This window comes from Anolis carolinensis, chromosome 4 (genome assembly GCF_035594765.1).
Source record: "Anolis carolinensis isolate JA03-04 chromosome 4, rAnoCar3.1.pri, whole genome shotgun sequence".
Classification (NCBI taxonomy): Eukaryota; Metazoa; Chordata; class Lepidosauria; order Squamata; family Dactyloidae; genus Anolis; species Anolis carolinensis.
In genome coordinates this window covers 195,650,600-195,674,115 of record NC_085844.1, presented here as the reverse complement: position 1 = coordinate 195,674,115, position 23,516 = coordinate 195,650,600, and the positions used below count along the sequence as shown (strand labels likewise).

Genomic DNA, 23,516 nt, shown 5'->3' with positions numbered 1-23,516 from the left:
CCGGAGTTTGTGGCCGGCTGCCTCCAAATTGTCCTCAATCCCCCAAGTCGCCTTAATGTGATCCAAGAATTGTTGCGCTGATCTTAGATGTGGGGAGTCTTGGTCGAACAGTGCCGTCGCCCAGTTGGCCGCTGGCCCGTCTAGGAGACTGTAGATCCACGCCACCTTGATGTCTTCTTGGGGAAACTCGGCATTACGGGCCTCTAGATAAGCCTGGCATTGGCGACGGAAAACATGAACCTTAGAAGCTTCTCCAGTAAACTTGGTTGGCAGCGCCAGGGCCGGGAGACGGATTCCGCGTTCCTTCAATCCCCTTATTTCTCCCTCCTGCGCATTGAGCTTATCACGGATGCGGTCCACTTCATCCTTGTCGATGGTGTAACTGAGTGGTTGGGCCCCCGGTCCGGCTCCGGTAGACATTCTGGCCTAGGTTAATTGGTGCTTAGGGTGGCGGAGTCAAACTGTCACGACCCAGGCTGCAGAGCACCAATAACCATACACAGAGGCCAGATTCTATCTAATATCTTTATTAAGGAAATATATAAAGTTAATAAAAACAAGTATAGGAAATAGTCCAGAAATAGACCTTTCAGGAAAGATCAAAATTAGTCCAAAAAAGCAATGTCCAATATGAAATATTAAGGTCCAAAGTTGTAATCCAATAACCGAAACACTCACTTGCCAAGCAAGTGAGGGGAGATGACAAGGTCCTTTAGTCCATGAACTTGAGCAAGGCTAGGAAATAACTTGATTCTTGGCACACAAAGCTTGATTCAAGGCAACAAGGAAACGAGGAGCAAGAACAAGATCCGTGGTAATTACTTGGCGAGGTCCGGGAAACAAGGCAAGATCCGGGGAGAAAACAAGGCTGAGAACGAAGGCTTGGAACAGGAACAAAGGCTTGAAAGCAGGAGTAGCTGTCCACACACGCTGCTCCGGTAGCTGACGAATTGACTCCGCAAGATCCCTTCGTGGGCAAAACACCTAAATAGGGTCTAGTTTTCCCGCCAAAGAGCAGTTCTCTGGAGAACCAGAAACGAAAGCTATTCTCTGAGTCCAGATGCATGACTCCTTAAAGTTTCCCATGGAAAGCAGGCTTAATCAGCTGAATGCTTAGCAGCTATCCTAGCACTCCTGCGAGACGCCTGTTGAACTCCCCTCTGTTGTTTACAAAAATCATGGCGAGGAAACGGGGGAGATTTTGGCTCGGGGCTTGTTTGACAGACTTCTGGAAGACAAATCTCTTGCAGGTGCAAAGGCTCAATTTCTGGCTGGGATAGTTCCTTTTCTGGCTGAAATGGTGGAAAACCCAAGTTTTCCTCTTCATCATTCACAACAGTACTAGGAACGGGACTACATGGCCCATGAGTCATCACACTGTGTCTATTTATATATGTCATATTGTCTAAATGGTATTGAATGTTTGCCATGCATATGTGCATTGTGATCCACCCCGAGTTCCCTTCAGAGTGAGAAGGGTGGAATATAAATACCGTAAATAAAACAAACAAACAAATAAATAAATAAATAGTTCACAAAGATAGTTTTAGCTGCCCATCGTACTATACTTTCCAGAGCATCTTGGATACAGGAATTTCCATAATGGTACAGGAAACTAGTTTAGTTCAAAACATCATCCAGTTTTCCTGTGGTTCATAGCATCTACTAGGGATATGAATGCATATTTTTCTATCCTCTCTTTCCAACACTATGTGATCTTTGCCATAAGATGTGGTGAAGTTAAGTAGATGCCAGATACCATCTGCTAACTATATTTCATGCAAATACTCTCAGATTTACACAGATGGATTTTAATAACTTGATTGATCAGATACATAGCCTTCTACAAGAAGAAGTTGTACGTAAATTTACAAGAAGTTCTGTGTAACTCTGTCTTTACTATAGCTCCACAACTATAAAACTCAAACATGTAAAACTTGACATGCATAGTAAGCACTCTGAGGCTGTGCATCTCAGATTTATTTCCTTTGTAACATAAATAAATACATAAAATATATAAAAATCTGTCTGATTTGCAGTGCAGGATGAAGCAATTAGGTGAGGTTGAAATACGGGGCCACCAGGTGGCACATTCCTCAGGAGTAAAAGTCTTCACACACTTAGTTCAAATACTTGCCACTAGTTTCAAATCAGCCTGCTGTTTAAACTCCTGGTGAAGGAAACTCAGGAAATATAAAAAAGATTTTATTCCAAAAAAATGGTCCCACATATTTTGTCCAAGAAATATTTCTATGATGAGGGACAATATGCATAGCCTACACTAATAACTGTGCATTAAGCAGAACAATCATGCACTATTAAACAGCCATAAATGCACCCCCAATGCAATAATGTCATCTAAGAGGACATGAACTGAGTTAAGTACAAGAGTGCATGTGTACCTATGTCACAGATTGTTACATATAAAAGAAAATATAAGAATATAGTTGTTACATGCTTTACAGATATATAATCTGAAAGCAATGTTTCAATATTTGGAAAGATGCCATAAGGAAGAGGGAGCAGGCTTGTTTTCTGCTGCTCTGGAGACTCGGACTCGAAGCAATGGGATCAAATTAAAGGAAAGAATATTCCACCTGAATACTAAGAACTTCCTAACTGTAAGAGCTGTTTAACAGTGGAACTCACTGCCTCGGAGTGTGGTGGAGGCTCCTTCATTGATGGCTTTTAAACAGAGGCTGAATGGCTATTTCTTGGGGGGGTGCCCCGATTGTGCTTTTCCTGTGTGGCAGGGGGAGGGACTGGATGGTCCGTGGGATCTCTTCCAACCCTATGATTCGATGAGTCTACCTTTCCACAGTGGTGGGATTGCAAACTCCTGTGAAGTAAGATGTTATGCTGATGGCACCAGTGCTGCTGGTAGGGTCTCCCATTTCACCTTAAGGGTAGTGTCAGTTGTGATCACGTTTTATTTTTTATTATTTATTTATTTATTTATCAGAAGCAACTTGAGAACATACTGCAAGTCACTTCTGGTGTGAGAGAATCAGCCATCTACAAAGACATTGCCCAGGGGACACACGATGTGTTACCATCCTGTGGAAGGCTTCTCTCATGTTGCTGCATGGGAAGCTGGGGTTGACAGACCGGCGGACCTTCAGGACAGCAGTTCAGCCGGCACAAGAGTTTAACCCATTGCGCCGCTATGGATCCCTTATTTAGAAAGATGATTACACTTCATTAAACTGAAAATAACAGGAAAAATAGAAGACTGGAAGACGAGCAGCTTCAATCAAGGAAAGCAGGACCTTGGGTTTATAAGACACAAATAGAACTATTAATAACAGGACCTCTTGCAGATTTTTTATTCATAGATATCAATAAGGTAAGTCAAAGCCAACTTTATAACATAACAATGATGACAACATGCCACTATTAGGGACAAAGCCAAGGTTTTATACCACTCAATAGCTCTATATAACTCCATCCTAATTCATTAATATATTTGTTATTTTACAATGTAGGATCTTAATTTTTCCTGCTTTCCTGCTCAGAAAGGATCTTTCCTTTGATGTAGCCATCACAGCAATAACAGATTCCATGTTCTGTTATCTTCATCTATTCTAGACCCTTGAGGTATTTCTCAATGGGAATAGTTGTGATTGATGTGCATTCCAGTGCCTGAAAGAGTAAAAACAGAAGCCAAGTTAACTACATGTAAATGTGTGCAGCAGCAGCATGAAGGCCCTTTTAAAACTGGGAGGACTGCCTTGGGAGGGGTGATAAGGATCACAGAAGTGTTGGGAGATGGGGCATTTTCTCTGTAACCATTTTTCAAATCTAAATCCCCCTCCAGCTATTTTCCTCCCTGTTGGGTGATCATAATCAGATTACATTAGAATGTAAATGCATATAGATGACTTTTTCCACAAGAATTTTGCCCCTAAAGAGACTCAGGATACACAATATAAAGGACATAACCACTGAATCACTAAAAAATAAAAAATAAAACCAATGTACACATTTAAAATGCCATGGGAAAGAAACTGCTATTTCTGGTGTGTGTATATATGCCTTCAAGTCACCTGATACCTTACGGTGGCCCCATGAATTTTATAAGGTTTTTTTTTTTGAAAAAAGGACTTACTCAGAAATGTTTTTGTCAGTTTCTTTCTCTGAAATATAGCCTACAGCACCTGGTATTCTCTCATCTAAGTACTAAGCAAAACTGGCCCTGTTTAGCTTCCAAAATCAGGTAGGATCTGGTGCCTTTGGGTATTTAGTTGATGCATGCTAGGAAAGAGCAGGTGGGAAAAGGACCTCGGTGCCCCTTCCTCTCTAATCTCCATTCTTACTGTTTAAAGTTTTGTTGGGATACTTTTATACAGGTCCATCATGTTAGTTTGGTGAGTATTTATTCCACAGTAATTGGGGAAGCCCCGTGGATCAATTCAAAGGTGTTTCAAGAGTAATTGTTATATGAAATATTTCATTGTCTCAATTACGCTTCATATGTCAGAACTTTTGCTGCGAGTATTTCGAAGAAATGGCAAGAAGAGACAGCAGCATCCAGAGAAATATCTATGTTAGTCTGTTTTAATATAAAAAGAATTGCGATAATTATATGGTACATATTAACCAGTATATTTCATTCATGAACTTCAATGCATCTGAAGCACAAGGATCAACATACACACACACAAAAAAACTTCATGCATCCGAAGAAGTAACCTGAAGCCCACAAAAGGGAGAAATGAAACTAAGCCCAGTTGCTTCAGCGTTGTCAGTGCCCAATATATTTGTTCTCTGTTTTGCAGGAATCACCAATAAGTAGTGATGGCAGGAGACTAGAAATTTGATAGGGAGAGATGTCAGGCTTGTTTTCTCATCTTGTAAGGAGAGTACACTCTGAGGAGGAGGCTTGTATGGAACATCTATGGCCACAAGAGAGAGCCAGATAGCAACTGGAAAAATTAACTGAGGACACACACAGTATCTTGATTGATTCTTAACTGTGCCACTGCTATTAGAACCAAACTGAATGGCTGTTGAGACATTTGTATGTGACAAATTTAGCGGATTTGCATTAGTGACAATCTGGACATGAAGCCCTTAATTATATGAATTTCAGCTGCAAAATGTGAATGACTAATAATTTTAAAAAGCAAATCAGAACAAAACCATTGGGAATTTTGCATTTGTTTATTTAAGGGCATAATCTACTTGATGTTCCCCTATGTTATTGAAATGAATTCTTGCACAGGAGATTTTCTGTTTTTGATTGGTGATCTTGCTGGCAAAAGGCAACTCCAGTTTCAATTGTCTGATTTATTGTGCTGTTGTGGGATTTCCTGGTCACCTTGTTGTATTGTTTCTCATTCCTTGTGTCTAATTTGAGGTAGTAGTGTGAGAAACAAGGAGCCTCGGTGGCGAAGTGCGTTAAAGCACTGACTCTGGAGACCGAAAGGTCCCAGGTTCAAACCCCGGGAGCGGCGTGAGCAGCCGCTGTTAGCTCCAGCTCCTGCCAACCTAGCAGTTCGAAAACATACCAATATGAGTAGATCAATAGGTACCGCTCCGGCCACATGACCTTGGAGGTGTCTATGGACAACGCCGGCTCTTCGGCTTAGAAATGGAGATGAGCACCAACCCCCAGAGTCAGACATGACTAGACTTCATGTCAGGGGAAACCTTTACCTTTAGTGTGAGAAACAAGGAGTGAAGGGACAGCTTTAAGCTGCTGTCCAGCCTCCATTCCTACTATTACTATTAACTGATTTATAAGATAAAGTATATGTTTCCCCCAATGATGCAGCGGGTTAAACTGCTGAGCTGCAGAACTTGCTAACCGAAAGGTCAGCATTTTGAATCCAGAGAGTAGGGTGAGCTCACGCTGTTAGCCCCAGCTTCTTCCAACCTAGCAGTTCAAAAACATGCAAATGTGAGTAGAGCAATATGTACCACTCAGGCGGAAAAGTAACAGTTCTCCATGCAGCCATGCTGGTATCGCACCTCAGCCTTGATTCACCTTGCTCTAACACACAAACTCCACAGCAGGTTTGAGTCTTTTTAGTTTATTAAAGATAGATAGTAAAAAGTTCTTCAAAAAGCAAAAGTAAAGCACCAAAAGTCAGTTACAAATATAGTCTTGAGATAGAAGTCCAGAGCTTACAAGGAATAAACAACATCCAAAGAGAGCATGACGAATTCCAAGAAACATGGATACATGGGCTGCAATATAATCCAAAGCACAGCAGGAAAACTGGAGCTTGCTTTTCCGGTAGCGAGAAAGTTGCTTTGACAAAAGCTTTTCCCTCAACGCACCCCTTTTAACACTCTTTGCAAAACATGAAAGCATTTCTCTGCCCCCTCACCTCCCCCCGCCTGTTTGCAATTCTCACACTATGCTGTACCCTCAATTCCAGATGCTCAGCTCTATCTAAAGAGACCTCTATCAAGGTCAGCTTGCTCATTATTTCACTGAGACTCATTATTAAGCTGGGAACTTTCTATATCCTCCCTTCCTCCCTTCCCATGTCAGTGTGCACCTGGCTGGCTTCAGTGGGTTCAAGGTCATCAACTCCAACCCTCCCTGTGGGAAACTGAACCGGCACTCTCTGTTCCTCATCTTCCAAATCTACAGGTCTTTCGGGAGATTCTGAACCTGAATCCCTCTTTCCTCATCAGAGTCAATCCTAGATTCAAGCCTAGATTCAAGCTGAGTCACAACAGCCGACCACATGACCTTGGAAGTGTCTATGGACAACGCCGGCTCTTCGGCTTAGGAATGGAAATGTGCACCAACCCCCAGAGTCAGATTAGACTTAATGTCAGGGGAAAACCTTTACTTTTACCTATGTTGATTCATGGTGACCCTCTGAATTTCATAGGCCAGGTTTTCCTTGGTCTTCCACTAGACACATCCTGCAGTGGTGCCTCTAAGATAATATGATCTGGGGGCCAACATCTCCTCTCTTCAATATGCCAGGAACCAACACCATGTTTGTGCCCATTGGCTACAATTGTTTGTTTCTTTTCCGGAAAGTTACAAGGGACTCGCACACAATTGCTCAGGGACCGGCACTGGCCTACAGCACCTGATACTCTTGAGAATCTCTCTTCTGGGATTCAAGACCACTTATAAAATATTAAACTCAATACAGATTTAAATAACACCAATAAAATATATAAAGGTAAGTATATTATGTGTTTGTGCATGTATAATGCTATCAGTGTAACGGCATCAATTGCCACTTGTAAGCCGCCCTGAGTCCCCTCGGGTGAGGAGGGCGGGGTATAAATAATTGAAATAAATAAATAAATAAATAAATAAATCTGTATAAAATAACAACTACTCTAAAGGTTCTTTAAAAATAGAAAATAAGAAGTCAATAAGATGGCATAGCAGTTGAAGCCATTGCAGTTAATTCTGAAAAGCCTGTCAGAATAAAAAAGCTTTCACTTCTCAGCAGAACAAGAGCAAAGAGGAAGCCAACCTAGACTCCCCAGGAAGGGAGTTTCAAACTCTAGGGGCAACCATTGAGGAGGCCCACTTCTTGTTTCTACCAGATGTAAGGTAAAGCGTGGGACTGAAAAAAGGGCCCCACCTCGAAATCTCAGAGTAAAAGCAATGTATCAAAAAGTTGGTGTAGACTGCTTTGGAATGGTTGCTGTAGGGTCTCAAGCAGGTACCCCTGGCCCATCTCCTTCTCTTCTCAAGCAACACTTGGAACCATGCATAGGCCTCAATATTTTGGCTTTGAAATTTATGGGGCTAGGATTATTGTGATCTGGCAATCTTAAATACGTCTGGTGCCACCTTGTGTGGAATCAATGGGTTGTATCCAGTATTATTGATTGATCAATTAAATTGTTTCTTCTTCTTCAGTGCAATGAATTCCCTTTCCCCATAGTATCACCTCTGCATTCCTCCTCCATTCTCCTTCCCCAAAATCTATATGGAGGTTTGAGGTTTGTCTGAAGAAATTTTTCAGGGATGCTATGAAATGGAGGAAGAGAAGAAGGGCATGGATAACTCCATCATAGTAAGAGAACTCTACCTATATGATGCTGGATCTTACCCAGGGATCTGAATCAGTATATCAGCACAGCTTTTTCATATGATAGGTTTTATTCTCTCAATCTGCAGGACTTGAGCTTCAGATAGCTTTTCAAACATTGGAAGAACTCTAGGATGCTCAAAATCTGTGCACTTTCAACAGGAATTACCTGGACAAACTAACTTGGACCGAAGAAGCAGAGCTGAGTACCAGGTGCGAGGCAGGGAAAATAGCCAATTTTCCCCACCTCTCATGAGGCAAATTACTCAAAGCCTGCCAAATTCCTTTGCCTCAAGAGACAGAAAATCCATAAAAGGCAGTAAGACACAGTAATAATAACCATCAATTAGTAAGAAATAGTTTTCTATCTTCATTATACAAACAAGCTACTTCCTGAGATGTCTACCTCACTCTGCCTTTTGGCAAAGCCGGCTCAGAATTTTTTTAATTCAAGGAATACAATGCCAGCAGAACTAATCCAGATATTTATTCCTGGAGATGGGGTAAAGGTGAAGGAATCACTTTCGAGATCAAGGTGACAGCACCCTTCCCTGGCAAAATCTCCCCCCTCTGTATGAAGAACCTTTCCAGAAGTCTTTACTGTTATATTGATGAAACTACTAATCTTTTCTTATTGGAGCTTGGAAAGTTGTTTTCTAAAAGGAACTCATTATGTTACTTATTACTGTAATCACCCAATAGCTCACTACATGCTCCTACACTCCATAAAGTAACTCTGGATTACTAATCACTAACTCTTTAGTATTGTTGTTATGCCATTGAAAAATACTGTACAAAAACATGTAATCTATTTGAACTGCACACAGAAGCTTTGAGTGGGTGTTCAAATGCAACAATTCTTTCAGGTTTTCACTTCAACTCCATCTCCCTGTTCCTTACACAATAATTTAAATCCCATGTCTGACCTGGTATCACCTGTGCAAAGAAACACCCTTTCTTCTTTTTAATTCTGTCACAGCACACCAACCCAGTTGGTCCAAGCTTACATCCTGTACTCCTGTTTGCATCAGCTCCCCTGGAAAGTATGTCCTTTCTCCCGATGCCAAGGTCCTCACACCAACCTCCTAATTCTGGATCTGGTGGTGATGGTAGCAGCAAATAGTAGCAGCAACAGTTGTCTTCTTCATTTGGGCAGAATGGATAAAGACAGAAAAAAAACAGCTTACTTTTCAGGGGGACACAAACAATCCAATGAACCATGCTTTAAATAATTTACATTCTGCTCCAACTGGTAAATAATTGTCTGCAAACATGATATAATCCAGTTTTCATATGAGGAGTGTCTTACTTGAAATCTATTCTTTTGTGAAGTTACACCCATGTTTAATCAGGACTGGTCAGTAGTACCTTCCTATTGTTGTATGAATAGTGTCCAGAAGAGATTGTGGAGGGGGACTAAAGTCCAGACACCCACTTCTCAGCTCACAGTATTAATTTGTTTGTGAAAAGATACTTTTTTTTCTTTTTGAGCTATTTTTTTTTAAAAAAACCTTGTTTTTACTATATTATCACTTTACATTAATGAGGAAACTAGTCTAGAAAGGTAGGTGGGGAAAATATTAAATTGATTAATTCATGAATAGTTGATGCTGAACAATAGTATCTGATCAAGACAAAGACCATGACTACTTTATTTTCTAGTATAATCAATACCAAAAAAATCTGTATGTTCCAATCATTTTGAAATATAGATTCTTCTCAGGATGGCAATGTATCAGAAATTCTGTGCTTGGGAGGGCCATAGGTTGAAGGCATTACCATTAAAGTGGTATCAAACTGCTGTAAACTGTGATGATATATATGAAGCAGAAATGGAGGCTAGTCAGAGCAGTATGTCTGCCAGCTGAAAGGGGCAGAGGTGACTTCTATTTTGAAATGATGGAAAGTGTTTTAATTCAGATGTCCTATCTGTTATCAAGAGCATGCTTTTGAGCTTCACGCTTCTCCTGTCTTTTCCACTGTTACGAATCAGTTCCCTCTCCCTTTACTTGTTTGCCTAAATATGGCTTGGCTTGAAGACAAATTTCAGCAAAATATGGTCACTGTTAACAAAGTTTTGAAAAGTCTTTTTGGAACCTCAGTAAGGACCATCAGAACAATTCATGCTCAGTGAGGAGTCCTATTTAGGAAACCACATTTTCCTAAAACAGTTTGAACAGTATTTTATGTTTGTTCAACATATAATAGATGTTTATGACAGAATCTTTCTCTGAGTGAATCATAACATTTGAGTTCTATGTAAGAATTTACTTGGATCATTTTGTAAGCAAATTATGTGCTTTACCATTGAGCCATGGTACCTCCTTTATCAAAAGAGGCCAGACTTATGCAAGATAGATATGCGCAGAACTTTTGGGTTAAAAAACCCTGATTTACTCCTCGGATAAATGTGTCCATGTGGTTGTTTTATATTGCCTGTATTAACAGGAAAAATAGACTCTATAGTACCTTACAAAAGTATTTAGCCTACGTTAACTGTTGTTACAGATGGAACTGAAATGGACTGAATGGATATTGCTTCCACTTGATATGCACAACATATTCAAAACAATAAAGGTCCAATATATGTTTTTATTATGCCCAAAAGTCAAATAAAGAAAAACAAACTGGCACTTGTTTGTTTCATGAGTATTCACACTTCTTTGCTCTAACATGGCATACCTAAAGAAGGCATACATTTGTATCTCAATATTTCTGCAAGGCATCGGAGCTGTTGCAGTCCAAAAGATAATATGGAAAATGTAGAAAAATCAAGGGAGAAGAGTACATATGCAAAGCACTGTGATTATAGTCCAAAAGGTGACTTTTCCAAGCATACAGTATGCTGGCATTTTGCAAGTTGGAAATGCCAAGTTTCCCCAATGTCTGTGCTTTTAAAAATAGCTAGTGGAAATGATCCCATCCATCCCTTTATTTATATCCTGCATTTCCCTCAAATAGGACCCAAGGCAGAACACAGAACACAGGCAATTACAGATAAAGGCCTAAATGTTATTGTTAATCCTTGAGTAGAACCACTTAATTGATTAGATTTATCTATTGACTGACTATTCAATAGTCAATCTATTTGGTCTGCTCCAGTTGAGATTAACCAAGAAGATTCCAGCCAAGTGGAGAACAACTATCAGTAAACAATATTGGGTTAGATGGACTGATAGAGTTGGTATAGATAGTGTAATATGATTCCTCCCCCACACCCTTTTTGTTACCATTTCATAACAATTATTTCAAAGAAGAGAGTACAAAAGTGCTCTTAAAAGGACTTGTATCAGTTCTGCTCCTGTATGTGCTAGGAGCCAGCAGTCCCTACAGGCCTATATATATAAAGATGTGGTAAAATTGTGGCAGCTAGTCAGATGTGAAAAAGCTGATTAGCTGACTTGTAAGTTCTTGTAAGTTTAAAAGCTTCGCAGTAGATCAATTTTATGAGTGACATAGGGATTGGTCATCTAGAGTCTATCTGATACTGTGGTAGAATGAAGCAAAGCAAAGTTACTCCGTTTTAATGCCGGGGCTTCGACCTGTAGCTCAGCAGGCTGTGCAGTGACCTTCACGTGCTCAAGTGCATATGACCATCACTTGTGAAAGTTCCTTTTAGGGATTTCTCAGAATATTCCCAGAGGTCAAGTTGTTCCAGGAAACTGGGAGATGTAGTTCAAAAATAAGACTTCCAAACTCTACTTCCAACTTACTTTCCAGCAGAAGCCTCATGTGAGATATGATGGGTTTGCTTTTGACATTAAGAGAGATTTCAGGATCATTTTGTTACATAGTGGAATGGACTTGTACTAGAGGGAGACGGAGGAAAAGAAAGAAGGCAAACCTCATATCGTTCAGTTACAATTCTTTTCACATACTCGCAGGGCTCACTGGACCAGAAAGGGGAAACAGGTAAGCCAGTTTTCAGAGCAATTGGTTTTTTTAATTGTTTTGACTTTCCTTACCAGTCAATAGTGCATGTGGTACTACTGGAAGAAGAAAGAAAGAAAAGAAACCATAATAGGCCTGAGAGGTTCCTGCAGTTAAATATTATATCTTGCTTTTCTATCTATTTGACATGCCTCATGGTATGATTAAAATCAATTAAACAATTAAACAAAGTTCTGGTCTCCAGGGACAGACGGATTACAAACTATGGTTCTGAGGTACTACTTGTAATCTTTGTACATTCTTGAGGACTGGGTAAAGTGCTAGAATACTTGAAGCAAGGAAATATTATTCCTGTCTTCACAAAAATTGAAGGGAAAATGGTGAACGATCTGGAAAACAAGTTCTATCAGTAACTATTGGAACAGCTGGATATGTTTAGCATGTTTGTAGCTTATTTGTTCAGTTGCTTCCAACTCTTCATGGCTTCATGAAACAGCTCACACCAGAGCTCCCTATCAGCTGTCACCACCCCCAGCTCCTTCAAGGACATGCCAGTCCCTTCAAGGATACCATCCATCCACCTTATTTATTATTTTATTTATTTATTTCCAACATTTATATCCCGCCCTTCTCACCCTAAGGGACTCAGGGCGGCGTACAAAATTGGCAACAATTCGATGCCTATACATAATTAAAACAGCTATAAAAATCCAATAAAACAATTAAAACAATATAAAAAATATAAAAACATATAATTAAAATCCATTCCTCCAAAATCCTCGTGCTGTAGCCGTAAATCAGTCCGGGTCGTCATTATCGTTTAATCTTCAAAAGCCTGGGCACATAGCCATGTTTTCAGGGCTTTTCTAAAACTCAAAAGGGTTGGGGCTTGCCGTATTTCTCTGGGGAGGGTGTTCCACAGCCGGGGAGCCACCACCGAGAAGGCCCTGTCCCTCGTCCCCACCAGCCATGCCTGTGAGGCAGGCGGGACCGAGAGCAGGGCCTCTCCAGATGACCTTAGGGATCTTCCTGGCTCATAGGAGGAGATACGTTCGGACAAGTAGATTGGGCCAGAACCGTTTAGGGCTTTATAGGTCAAAACCAGCACTTTGAATTGGGCTCGGTAGCATATCGGCAGCCAGTGGAGCTGGCTAAGTAGGGAGGTGGTACGCTCCCTATAAGCCGCCCCAGTTATTAATCTGGCTGCCGCCCGTTGTACTAATTGGAGCTTCCGGGCCGTCTTCAAAGGCAACCCCACGTAGAGAGCGTTGCAGTAGTCCAAACGGGATGTAACCAGAGCGTGGACCACCGTGGCCAAGTCAGACCTCCCAAGGAACGGGCGCAGCTGGCGCACAAGTCTTAGTTGTGCAAAGGCTCCCCTGGCCACCGTCGAGACCTGGGGCTCCAGGCTCAGCGATGAGTCCAGGAGAACCCCCAGACTGCGAACCTGTGTCTTCAGGGGGAGTGCGACCCCGTCCAACACAGGCTGTAACCCTATTCCCTGTTCAGCCTTGCGACTGACCAGGAGGACCTCTGTCTTGTCTGGATTCAGTTTCAATTTGTTCGCCCTCATCCAGTCCGACACAGAGGCCAGACACCGGTTCAGGACCTGAACAGCCTCCTTAGTGACAGGTGGGAAGGAGTGACAGAGCTGGACATCATCTGCGTACAGATGACACCGAACCCCGAAACTCCTGATGATCTCTCCCAGCGGCTTCATGTATATGTTGAACAACATGGGGGACAGTACTGAACCCTGCGGGACCCCACAAGTCAATGGTTGTGGGGCCGAGCAGGTGTCCCCCAATGACACCATCTGGGAACACCCCTCCAGGAAGGACCGGAACCACTGCAAAACAGTACCTCCGAGACCCATCCCGGCAAGGCGCCCCAGAAGGATACCGTGATCGATGGTATCGAAGGCCGCTGAGAGGTCCAGCAGAACCAGCAGGGACACACTCCCCCTGTCCAGTTCCCGGCGTAGATCATCGACTAAGGCGACCAAGGCTGTCTCGGTACCATGCCCCGGCCTGAAACCAGACTGCGCCGCATCTAGAAAATCAGTGTCAACCAAGAATGCCTGGAGTTTTGCGGCCACCACACATTCCACAACCTTGCCCAAAAAGGGGAGATTGGAAATAGGCCGATAGCTATCCAATTGAGTGGGGTCCAGTGATGGCTTCTTCAACAGCGGTTTGATCACAGCCAATTTAAGGCTCGCTGGAAATATGCCTTCCCGAAGGGAGGCATTCACCACCACCTTCACCCACTCGGCCAATCCCCCTCTGGCTTCTCTCACTAGCCAGGATGGGCAGGGGTCTAGGATGCATGTGGTAGCCCTCACCTCTCCAAGCACCTTGTCCACGTCCTCAGGCTGAACCAATTGAAACGAATCCATCAAAATAGGACAAGCAGGTGCTCTTGCTACATCCTCGGAGACCACCTTGCCCTTGGTCGCCCCCTCTTCCTTTTTTCCTTCCATTTTCCCCAGCATCATTATCTTCTCCTCTATGTTTAGCATAGAGGAGAAATAAATTAAGGAAAGACATGTGTGGTGCCTGGTGGCCTCCATGTTGGCGGGATAGTGTATCCTTTCCATTCTTTCAAACTTAATTTTTAGGAAACCATCCAAAATTGTGGATTCTAACCCTAAGAAAAGTTGTGTAGATCCTTTAAAGTTCAGACAAAATCCTCAAACAGATTAATCATCCCACTGACATCATGTGGAGAAGGTCAATTTGATCACTGTTATTCTAGGAGGAAAAGGAGGATATTACAGGGGAGCAAGACTTGGATAAATCTTCTGACAAACTTCCTAATGGAACATGTTTAAGTTATTCTTCATTGGAGGTATTGAGAAAGACGTTGGGTGGCCACCTGTCAGATACAACAGTTTTACTATCTGTTGCAAATCCTGCTTTGAGTACAGTGTTGGGCTAGATGGCCTTCAAGATCTTATAATAATTATGAGTACACTACTCATATAAAATGTCATAGTTTAACACCTCCATTATTGTAATGCCCTAACAAAATTTAATATGAATCCCAAAACTTGTCTAAATTAGAAAGTTAATACTTTTCTCAAAGCCATGACAGAAATTCATCATTTCACTTTAAAGGAGGGCTCATTCAGCAAGCCTGGGGCTACTGGCAAAGAGATTTTGCTCAACAGTTCTCACTGGATTTTTTAAATTGTGAAAATATAGTTAGCATATAGGGATGGGAAGAGAGAGGGAGTGAGGGAGAGACAAAAAAGGGCCACAAAAGGTACTTACTCTCATATGTGAAATTTCCAAATCATGAAACTTTAAATTCAAAAACAAGACATTTGAACTAGTGTTGTTGACCAACAGTATATGGTTCCACTTTCCCATTCCTTCCAGGAATTATATCCTGCCTATTTCATTTTTAGCATTACTAAGACCTGTATGATTGTTTACTGGTGATGTTTCAAAGGTTTTTGATCAGATTTCATAACCACTTAGAAATATGTTTTTGGTGTCTGATGAGTTGATGCTTATCTGGATAGCACCCAACTGTCCAGCTTTCTTGAACCACTTCATATTTAATATCCTCCCCAAGAATCACAGAGCAGTATTGTTTTTTAATCTATTATGCTATGTCTCAGATCTTCTCTACCAGTTTGATTCTCAGAATCTACTCTGATACCTACAAGCTACTTTTAGCAAAAAGGACCCAAAATAATCTGTTGACTTCTTCAGAGCTGAAATCACACAATTTCTATTAATTCCATTAAAATATTTTTCAAAGTCCCTGGGCATAAACCCTCACAGTACAGTGCAAGTAAAATCTGATTGTGTCTGTAGGCCAGGAAAGTATTATGTGATACTTGGACTAACTGCTGAATTTTGGAGATGCACAGTAGCAAAGGGAGGCCTGAGAACTGAGTACCTTTGTCCCATATGAAAAGATAGCAGAGGTGGGGTGGTAGAAGTTGATGTTTCTTGTAACCTATGAAAGTGTGACCACAGATGACCTGCTGTTATTTTGAAGTCACAAGATCTAAGGGCCCGGAAATGGGACAACTAAGTTCATTCTTTCCATTTAGTTCTAGGAGAGAGTTTGGCTTTCCTGGGGTTTATTTCTTTCTATCTTCCTCTTTCATACATACACACACTCAGTTTAAACTCAAATCCTTCAGCTTCCTTTCCCTGCATTCAAAAGCCTTTTCAGACCTCTTACAGTTTTCATTTCAAGCCTCCCTTTCTCCCCTTCTCTTTCTCTCTCTCTCTCTCTCCTTTTTAAGGGGGCACTGAAATTTATACAATATTTAAGTAGCATAGCAGAGTCCTGGAAGATATTATTAATGTAAAAGGGACAGGCTGGAAATGCACTTGAACCTGGTTACAATTAGAGGGTGATTTTTCTAAAGGTCAATGAATTCAGATAATATCCACAGGGGGGAAAAGAAATTTAATACCTTTTTAGTGAATTAATTAATTATAATATTATATCGGCTTGGGGTTCTTTTCCAGAGTGATTAAGGGAGCGATCTGTCTTCGGAGAGGCTGGGGGAGTCAGCAAGTGAGCAAGAGAGTGACAGAGTGAGGGAGAAAGGGGGAGAGAGGCACTTTAATGCAAGAATAATGGAGCCTTTTCTTTCTTTTAAAAACTTACTGTATTTCAAGGCCACGCGCTCCCTGCCTTCCCGGGCCTGCTTCTGTCTGCTCTTTGGCTAGGCATTTCCATTCTGCGTACTCTAAAGCCCATAGAAAGCAGAGGCCATTATTCCTTCAGGATGTGGGTCAAAAGCAGAAATCTGGGGAAGACAGCGGCGTGCGCGTACAAGTGGCACAGACCAAAGCGCAAGGCAAAGGGAAGCCTCTGTATTGACTCTTTAGCCCTGCTGGCCCATTGAATGTTTAAAGAGTTTTTGTATTGATTCATCGTCTCCTTTTAAACTGACCAATTACGGTATTTAGATTTAAATAAACCAAGCAAAAGCTCAGTATACTGAAGGAAGTGTGTGGTAACTTACAAAAAAATATGACAATTCATTGTGGGAATTGCAAAAAAAAAAAAAAAGATTTTCTATAACTACAAAGTAGTCCATGGGTTGCTGTGAGTTTTTTGGGCATCCTCAGAGATTGTGAGGTATATTGGAAACAAGGCAAAATTCACACTTGCCTCCAACAGAAAAGGATTCATTCTTCCATCCCGGACCTTCCACAGATATATAAACCTCCCTTTCCTAGTTTCCAATATACCTCACAACCTCTGAGGATGACTGTCATAGATATGGGTGAAATGCCAGGAGATAATGCTTCTGGAACATGGCCATACAGCCTGGAAAACTCACAACAATCCAGTGATTCCAGCTATGAAAGCCTTTGACAACACAAAGTAGCCCTTGCTTTTACATGTGAAAGGGAAAAGACTACACAACTTTTATTTTGCCAGTTTAACTTTATAGCATTTTAACTCTTGCTACAATTAAAGATGCATTTTGATTTGTTGTATTTTGTTGCTGCTGACTAAAATTGTTTGTTGTATTTCCCTTTTCACTTATTTTTATTTTATGCTATTACAATCCTATTAAACACTGCAGTCGGTACTTTTTGTAGGAAAGTGAAATATAAATCAGTTAATACTGTCAACCAATTCTGCCAATAAACTGCTATCATATCAGCTAGTCTCAGGTGACCTTTTGACTTTTGCATCTTCTTTGTACAGGGCATAACTTATCCAGAATTCCAAAATCTGAAATACTCCTAAATCCAAAACTGCCCACATGAGTGGCTGAGATGGTGCCATCTTTGTTTTCTTCTGGTTCATTGTGCACAAACTTTGTTTCATGCACAAAATTCTAAAAAATATTGTGCATAAAATTTACATTAACTTGACAGAAGTGGGATAATCCCATTTTTCTGATGGGAAAATGAGGCAAAAAACCTAAAGGCTGTCATTCTTAATTCTAGGATAAACTTCAGGCGACTTAAACAATTTGAGGAATGGATCTAAAATTCTACAATCAGATTTACACAGAACGTCTGTTCAGTGTTCCCTCATCATAACAGCATCAATTGGTTGTGAGCAAGGGGGACAGGACAGTTCGCAAAGCTGAAGGATAGTGAGATTGGCAGCCTGTCACTATGCACACAGAGCTTGGGAGCATTACTTTTTGGTCAATCGTCTTCAGAGTTCCATAGTCAACATGATTAAGGAATTGAAGGGAGCTGTAGTCAAAAAAGTAACTTTTCCATGCTTACAATTTATTTGCTGGGAATTTCTAGGCCATTGAAAGGCTGCTGTTATAAGCAATACCTTTCCAGTCTTTCTGCATGCCCCATCCTTATGAACATCCAACTCTGGTCTTTTTTCTGACCAAACTCTTCCAGAGTTAGGAAGGGCTATCAAGACTGAGCTCTTGCAGAGACCCTTAACACTGAGAACACTTCTGTGCCTCAAGATCCACTCCTATAAAGCAAGGGGCAGAGGTACTTTCATAGAAGGATAGAAGATTTCAAGATAATGCATTAAGCGTTATTATTATTTTATTATCTCTACTAGCATGCAATGGCTCTAAGTACCCCTGTGAATCTAGCAAAATGCTTAAGACTCAAGTGCCTTGCTCTATGGTGTTTCCTGGCATTAGTTTATCCTCTGCTCAAGCCAAGGCTGAAATTTACACTCTCAGCTAATCCACCCAGCCAGTGAAATTAATTATAGCCTCGTACATTAAAAATTAACATAACCTTTCTGGATATATATGCTTATAAGTAGAGAAGTATGCTAGATTCCCTCCGCTACTGTAATTGGAGTTGCTTTTTTTCTACTTAAAGCCTTCTCCCTTGTTTTTTTTAAAAGATGTGGACATTTGAACTCATTAATCATAGATTCTTAGAAATTGGTAAAGTTTAAGAGCCTGTAATTGCATTCTGTTCTGAAACTGACTGTCTATGGGGGTGTGTCCTATTATTAATATTCAAATAAACACTAAGACTTGGGGCAAAAAAGAGGTTCACAGATTTACCACTTCATCACATGTGTCTTCACAAGCATCCTAGAATGCTTGCAACATAATTAATCAATGGAGCCCCACAACGCCCATCACACGACACACCCTTACATCTGGTGGGGCTCCGTTGCTGTGGGCGATGCAGGGTGTGGGGTGACGGGATTGCCCTGCTGCCCCACAGATTTGCCGCAGAGGCTGGCAGATCCCCCCGCTGCTCTTCGTCAATGTGATGAGGTCCTTTTCAGTTGCCATGCTAGCCGGCACATGCTGCCACCACCACAACACAGGAGGCTTTCTGTGTTGCCATTAAAAGCAATAGAGGGAAGCCACACAGTCCATGCTTCTCACCATGGGATCAACTGGAATGAGAGCCAGGCAATGAGCGGCATGGGGTGCCACATTCCCCATTCCCCCCGATGACATAGGGAGATTCCGGCGGCTGTGTGACGAAGTTGTTCCCACAGACTAAAAAGCCCGCTCCTGGAAGTGTCTGTGGGCCGTCTAGATCCTCCAATGCTATTCTACAATATGTTTCTGGCCCAAGTATAATAAAAATATAGGGTTTGCTATTATTCATGGTTTCAGGTCCCTACAGGGGTCTTAGAACATATCCCTAGAAGATATGGAGGTTACACCACAGGATCAGAATATATTTGGTTAACTGTCTCCTGCGGTCTTGCACATTACAGTCTAGGTTGCTGTGGGTTTTCTGGGCTATATAGCCATGTTCCATAAGCATTTTCTCCAGAAGTTTTGCCTGCATCTATGGCAGCCATCCTCAGAGTTTGTGAGGTATGGAACATGGCCATACAGCCCAGAAAACTCACAGCAACACAGTGATTCCAGCCATGAAAGCCTTCAACAAGACATAAAAATAGATGTGTTGGGAGCAGCACTGCTTACAATGTGATGGCTTTTTTGAGGGTATGGTATCATCAGAAGATGTAGCCACAAGGATGTAACTTCATGATGTATGTGTGTTTCCTGATACTGGATATTAGCCGCCTTCTCAGGAAGGCTTTGGGTGGAGATGAACACAAAATTAAGTATGCATTATACTCTTCCTAAAATCCACAGAAAAGTGAGGTCTGGATTCCTTTGTCTGAAATCCTGCCATGACTTCACATTGACTTAACTGCTATTACACAAATAGTTTTAAGTAGTTGGTCAAGGGTGGTGTCCTTTTCAGGATTGTGCAAGTTCTGTTAAATCAACATCAGCTTAGAAGCATTGTCTAAACATTAGTGGTGGTGGTTATTCTTATTATTATCGTTATTTAAAACACTTTTCCCCCTTGAACCAAAGCTCAATTCAAAATACTGAAAACAATTTAAAAAGCGCAATTAAAACAGTACAGCACATGTGTAAAAAGTCTTTTTAAATACCTTTTTAAATACCTTTAATTCACAAAAACCTGCCAGATTTTTTAACAGGTCTTAGCCTACTGATGGATGGATAGCAAAGAGTAGAGCATTTTAACCTTTTTGAGAAGAGCATTCAAGAGCCTTGGAGCAGCCACTGTAAAAAGATGTGTAAGTGGCTCCTTAGTGTTGATTATTAGATGTGTCATACAGACCACTATGAAGTGGTAAGAGTACACGGCTGTACTACCTGTTGTATACAGCTGGTTTACAGTGCAATTCAATGGGAAGCATAGCTGTGCTTGCACAGCTTTGTGCTATGCGGTCACTGAACTGGCTCTTGCCCCTTGACTCCCCCTTAACTGTTTACTGGTACACCTCTGTGCTCCCAAATGGCACAAATTAACAGAGTTCTTTTTTCATTCAGAGGAGAATCATTTTAAAGGACTTCTTTTTGCTAGTACAGCTCTTGCAGACATGGAGATGAATGTGTGAAATATTGTCTGGAGATGGAAGCATGAATATCTGGCAGACATTTCGACCTTTGGCAGAAAAGGCAGAAACAACTGTGAAACCTTTCTTTCTCAGGTTTTTAATAAAACCCCACCCTTCCTTTCCCCTCTTTCATACTATGCTACTTCTTCATTTCCTCTATGGTTGCATTTTTTAAATGGATACATTTGTTTCCTGTTAATTTCTTTATGTCCTCTTCCTTCATCTTGCAATGGGGTGGAGGGTGAACCTCAGAACCAACTCACAGACTTACTGTACTTGTCTTCTCAGAAGTAAGCTCTATTGAATCCAGTCTGAATTCAAAGGCAGTAATTCACAATGTGATAATGGGAGCAAACATATCAGGCTGTGGCCTATGATGACCTCTGATTTATAGGCAAATGTAAAACTGTTAAAGTCTCATTCCGAACATTTACACAACTTTGTTCCCATGGTTTGAGAAATTCAGGCGAGGGGGCTATACGGGTATCATGTTATGCCAAGTGCACAAGTTCTTCCCTGGTTCTGCTCTCATACTCATTAAAATGGATGAGAATCCCCACTAAAAGGGCATTAAGAAACCACTCTTTTTACTGCATGTTAACTCTCCAGTTAAATACAACTGGGAGGTTAAAAGGTGTTAGAGAATAACTGATTTGAATGATCTTGGCTGTGCATCTCTAAGCTGCTGAGCTCAGCAGTATATTCTATAAACTCATGACATTTCCCAAAGATTTGGCCCATGGCCCCTAAGCCTTTCAGAACCATCGCGTCTAGTGAGTCCTTTCTGATTATCCCTCTTGCCTGGGCCTTCCTCAGAAAGACCCCAGATCATTTTGCCACTTAAACATGAAGCAGCATGTCAAACTACATAGTACCTTTGTGGAAATAGGGCAGTATATAAATAAAGGATTATTATTATTATTATTATTATTATTATTATTATTATTATTATTATTATTATTATATACCTAAAGTCAGCAAAGCTAAGATCAAAACAGACACGGTGATAAGCATTTAATTGACTACAGATAGGTATCTGGGCAACTAGAACTGTAAATTGAACCCATGTTTACTTTTGCAATGGGTAATCATATTTGTTGCTGATAAAGTCCTCCAAACTATCCCATTCGACCCATAACACTGAATATCCTGCATTTCCGTCTTCTCTAAAACCATGGATCCCAACTTTTGGTCCTCCAGATGTTTAGAACTCCAATTCCCAGAAATTCTGGGAGCTGAAGTCCAAAACACCCGGAAGACCAATGGTTGGGGACCACTGTTCTAAAGAATAATGCCTACAGTGTTTGCCAATGTTTTGCTGTTTATTCTTTTCCTTTAAGCAAAGTTAATAGCAACTTCAGTAATTGATCTGGCAGTCTGGTGGGCTTAGTGAATGGAATCAAAATGGCTAGAAGATATGTACATTACTTCATAGATTTGCTGAGTTTGGCCAGGCAGAAAGTGTTTGAGTGAGGCTCCTGGCATGATTGTACCATAGCTTATGCCGATGGGGAAATTGCTGTCCAGCAACATCCAAAGAGCCACATAAGTATCACGCTTGGTGTAGATCAGTGTTTCCCAAACTTTGGTTTAGCAAAAGTTTTGGACTTCAGCTTCCAGAATTCTTGTTAGAGAAGAGGGCTAGGGCTTTTGAGAGTTGAAGTCCAAACAAGCTGGAGGACCAACGTTTGGAAACCATTGATGTAGATTAGTGGTTCCTAATCTTTGGCCCTCCAGATTGCTTTGAGTCTCCTTTGTAACCGCTTTGAGTCTCTTTTGTGGAGAGAAAAAGAGATGTGTAAATAAATAAGAATGATAATGATAATAACAATGCTTTTAGACTTCAGTTCCCAGAAAACCCTCAAAGCTTACCAGTCCAAAACACCTGGGGGTCCAAAGGTTGGGAACCACTGGTGTAGATCCTGTTTTCTTTCAGGGAGGCATTTCATATGAAAAGTTATCATAAAACAAAGTTGGAGATTCCCCCGCCCCAAGGGAAATCTTCTACACTGAAAAGAATGAAGTCAAACCGATTTCACATTGGGGACAGTGGGGAGATTTAAAAAAAAATCTCATCTATCTTTACGGGAAAGAAATGTGTAGGCATCACTTGAAGACAGTTTCATTGGATCCCTTTGGGTGGCTTGTGTCAATCTTCTGACATTTAAGGACAACCTTGATCACTGGAGCTGTACCTACAAAGCTCCATCATGCAAAGGACACACTACGGGGCACACCTGACACAACTGCAACAGGGTCCCCTTGGGCTCTCTGCCTGTTGAGTTAGACAGGCCGCCTCCACTTGGGTCTTTCCAAACCTGCTGCTTTCATTTTTCCCTGTTGCAAAACAAAGCCCACCATCTTTCCTTCAGCGAGCCCATTCTTTCTTCCTTCCCACCCCTCCTTCTAACTGTACGCCTGTGCCAAAGAGAGCCTGTGTGCTCGCTCCCATTGTGCTATCTTTGGGTCCTAAATTAAAATTTATGACATCTTGAAATGAGCAGTGAGGGTAATTTTGCTTCTGAGTGAAGATGCTAATGAGTCTCCTTAATGGCGTGAATAAGGAGTTGACGGGTCGTGTGTCACTTTGCGCAGCCCGCGCCGGTGGTGTAATGGCCACAGTAAGTGTCTGTAATTATACCCTGTCTCGCTGTATTTTGGCAGCCGTTGTGGGAGAAAAGGCGGCTCAGTCACATACCAAGGGGTGGGGGGTGGGGAACAAATCCCTTGTACTACTTTCTGCATCTCCTGCCAACCCTGGCTTGTCCC

At 41.4% G+C, this 23,516-nt stretch overlaps 1 long non-coding RNA gene across 1 annotated transcript; it reads right to left on the bottom strand.

Annotated features, from left to right (window-relative positions):
- Positions 1-3,302: 3,302 nt before the first annotated feature.
- On the bottom strand, positions 3,303-17,715 carry LOC103278708 (uncharacterized). The gene is made up of 3 exons (XR_506276.3): positions 16,551-17,715; positions 9,029-9,163; positions 3,303-3,642 (listed from the first exon to the last, which is right to left on the bottom strand). It is a non-coding gene; the product is annotated as an uncharacterized LOC103278708 (long non-coding RNA).
- Between the last annotated feature and the right edge of the window lie 5,801 nt (positions 17,716-23,516).